At 37.9% G+C, this 4,066-nt stretch overlaps 1 pseudogene; it reads right to left on the reverse strand.

The window, feature by feature from the left end:
• Positions 1-2,593: 2,593 nt before the first annotated feature.
• On the reverse strand, positions 2,594-3,652 carry LOC148939095 (uncharacterized; annotated as a pseudogene).
• Between the last annotated feature and the right edge of the window lie 414 nt (positions 3,653-4,066).

Genomic DNA, 4,066 nt, shown 5'->3' on the forward strand with positions numbered 1-4,066 from the left:
GTGCGTTGCCGGACACAGGGACGACTCTTGAAAAGGTCGAAATTTAACTACTGATTTGTGGTTGCCCGGTTTCGATGTTTTTAACAATACATTGATTTGAAAATCAAAACTTCCATCGTCATTATGTACCATATTACTAAGTGATAAACTGGCCAAAAACTGAACTCTTTCACAAGCAGATAAAATCAATAAAACTGCTAATTTTTGTGTTAGTGTCTTTAATTGAAGATTTTCGATATCCCAAGCTGGCAGTCTAAAAAGATAGAATACACATTTTACATCCTAAATACTTGAAATCTTGGGTAGACTAGGCCTTCTATTAAAGACACCTCTCATAAACTTCTTGGTGATGTGATTACTGCCTAACTGAAGGCTTGGTAGAATTACCGATAAAGTACTCCTCGCAGTATTAATAGCACTGTATCCAACACCTGAGTGAAAAAGTTCCGTAAGAAATGTCAACGTTTCCGGTCGAGTTGCCTCCACGGCCTGGATTGTGTTTCTTCCACAAATTTCTATCAATTTTTCAAAGTAAACTTTGTACGGGCGGTTAGTTGAAGCCCGCCACCCAGCCATGATAATATTGACTGTGGAGGGAGAATATCCGTGGCGGTGAAGCCCTTGCCGGAGATGACGCAAGCCGCTAGGTGTAACGTCTTGGACAATGAATGGTGCAAGGTCGGTTTCTGTGGGAGAGACAAAGTAAAATTATCATTTGGTAGAAATATTGGACTTCCTATTAAAAGCTTTAATAGTAAGGGATACCATACTTGTGTGGTTCAATTCGGAAAGATCAAAATACCAGTGGCCTGATCTGTTTCCACCTTCTGAAGGGTCCTCAGAAGTAAACTGAAGGGGGGGAATGCAAAAAAGAAATAATGCTTCCAATTCATTGCAAATGCATCTACGAAAAAACATTCTGGATCTGGTTTCCAAGAAACAAATGGTTTAATCTGAAAATTTAATCTAGTCGCAAACAAATCAATATCTATTGACTGACATACCAAAAAATTCAAATTAGTAAATATTTCAGAATCCAATTTCCAGTCCTTTTCATTATCAAATTTTCGTGATGCCTTATCCGCAATATCAGCAACCCCAGGCACATGTTCTGCAGATATCCATCCTTTGCCCTGCAGTACTACCTGCCAGACCTTATTTGCGAAATAATTACAAAATTTAGATTTTGATCCTCCCATTTTATTTATATAAGCTACTGTGGTTATATTGTCAGAACGCAGCCGAACATGCATGCCTTTAATATCATGGGCAAAACATTTTAATCCCAGATAGACGGCCTTCGTTTCTAAGACATTGATATCAAATCTCTTCTCTTCTGAGGACCATTCACCTATGGCCGTTTTCATGGAATATTCATCCACGAGTGCCCAACCTAGTTTCGACGCATCACTACACAAATATTTGTCAATTGATCTAAACTCAATTGCTTTAGAAGCATGATTGGCAATATCCAATCACCATTGTAGTTCCGAATTTACATCGGTTGTTAAAATTATCCTTGCCGCAAAATTACCCTTCGCGTACCCTAATGCTTGAGTTTTCAACGATTCCGCTTTTCGGTAATATAAGGGCCCTAATTCTACTGCTGGAAATGTTGAAACAAGAACGCCAAGAGTTTCAGCCAATTCTTGAATCATAGTCAATTTTTGACAAAGAATTTTTTAAACCAAATGTATAACTTTTTTAACTTTTCTTTCTGGCAGGACAATACGCATTGATCGCGAATCTAACAAAAAGCCCAGAAATTCTATTTGCTGGCTTGGAATGAGAACTAACTTTCACGGGGGGATCACAAACCCCAGTTCTGACAGTAATTTCGCTGTTTCATAGACATTATTTTGACACTCTAAATATGACCTTCCCAGAAGGAGAGAATCGTCTAAATACGTAACTGACAAATACCCTTTTCTTCGAACAAGAGAGATAACAGGTTTCATAAGTTTCGTAAGAACCCTCGGGGCCGATGATAAGCCATTTGGAATTTAATTAAACTAATAAAAAAGTTAAAATTTGAAAAAAAGCCACATTTTATATACAAAATAAACTGGGAATTAATAATAAAACTCGACTAGGTCAATAGAGGCCATCTAACAATTTTTTGTCATCTAAAGAATCGCAGAATGAACACTTTCCATTTTAAAATGGCAATATTTAAGGTTTTCATTTAAATTTTTAAGGTTAAGAATAAACCGGGTAGACCCATCTTTCTTTGGGACTGTAAAAACGGGAGAAATACAATGTATTTCCTTTATTCTGAATTCGGGTACTTTAATAATAACACCTTTATGCTATAAAATATCAACTTCCTGTCTTATAGCCTCTATTTCTTCAAACGTAAAACTTTTGTTTTTTGTTTTCAAAGCTTTTAGTGGTGTTTTCTCAAATTCAATCTTATAGCCTGAGGCCACAATATTCAAAATATTCAAATCACTGGTTATTGACTGCCATTCTGAGATGTACTTACTAATTCTCCCAGCTTTAAAGTTATCAGCAAAATGTTGTGACTGTCTATTGAAATTAACAACAAAATCATAAAAATCAAGGTCGGGGTATGATAAATAGTACATACCAGCTATTTGCGATCCCTTTTCTGGAAATTCTAGAATTTCTGGAATTTGGACCTCTCTTGACGGTCCTGGCCCTGCTTTCTGCGATAATTTGGACGGGGGGCCTCGTTCTGCCATCGGCGATAACGGTAGGCCCCCCCTTGCACGTTTTTTGGTTTTCCAAAAGATTTTTTCAAATCCGCCACGGATTTAGCTTTAGACGTTGTTTTGGCAATATCTTTGCCAAAAAGATACTCCGTGACTTTGACTTCAGGGGCACATAAAGCTGATGCTACAGTGGGATCTGGGCTCAATTCAAATTTCATCGCATGACGTCTTTTTAAACTTAGATCGTAATTGGTGAGGCCAAGCATGTGAACTGCATCTGTAAGGTTTTTGACAACTTTTTCTTTAATATGCTCATTTTCTATCTCAAGAATCGCATTTGCTGCCTCTAAAACAAAAATGTTGAGTGAGCAATTGTCCGCTGCACTTGAAGGGCCTTAGCATCCCTCTGTTTAGCCTGTGATGAGAGAATAGCCCAGATTTCTCTATTCACATTTGGTGGAACAATTTTTTCGGTATTAGCAGGCCTAGGGTGGTGCTCAAATAACTCGTTTAGCTTCACTATTTCCAAAGGCTCAGAAAAAGCTCTATTTGCAACTTTGGCAAGTTTCTTATGGATCTTAGGACCCTGTTTGGTACCAGAACGTTCTTCAGAAATCTTTTTGAATAGAGCGTTATTTGACGTGTCTTCTTTTAATCTTTTACCTTTGTGTTTTTCCGGAGAAGCCTTCCGCTTTGTGTCCTAGATTTTTGTGGGGCTCTGAGAGCAAGATTTTTCGTTCCTAGAACTAATTTCAGGGCTCCGAGAGCCATACCGAGCACGAGTTTGAAACTCTGGGCTCCGAGAGCCATTTGTTTGATCGCTATCACTCACACTTGAGAGTATTCTGCGACGCGAATGAGCTTTATATTGCCTGCCACGTCTCTCACGATCATAATCTTCATCGACTAAATTGTCCAACAATCCAATCACTAACTCACTATCACTCATTATTTAATTTGGTCTGAATCAAAGCGAATGCTAACGTCAACTGGGTTTGTTTTGGTTAATCGAGGCGATTGCGAAGGTCTATCTCAGTTGAACTCGAAGGCGGAGCTAAGGCGCTCCTTTTGGAGTATAATATTAATTTTTCTTTGTTTCAAGGATGAGTTTATTGTATAAGTTTTTATAATTTTTGGAATTTGATGGGTCAATCTCACTACTGGTCATACAGGATAACTTATATAATTTGTTATTTAGATATGAGGAGAAAATGAAGCTGTTTGACATCAAGGGGCATGTAGGGATAGTTTTTCGTTTAGGTTTACGAATAGGAAAAGTTGAATGGATAATCTCACTTAGTCGTTGCGCAAAACCATTTGTGGCAGAATTTACCTCTTGACAATTTAAAACATCGGACCAGTCAGTGGTTCTTAGGCAATCGATTAAATGG

This window comes from Artemia sp. Qi Xiang Cuo, unplaced genomic scaffold (assembly GCF_049724085.1).
Source record: "Artemia sp. Qi Xiang Cuo unplaced genomic scaffold, ASM4972408v1 HiC_scaffold_22, whole genome shotgun sequence".
In the NCBI taxonomy this organism is placed as follows: domain Eukaryota; kingdom Metazoa; phylum Arthropoda; class Branchiopoda; order Anostraca; family Artemiidae; genus Artemia; species Artemia sp. Qi Xiang Cuo.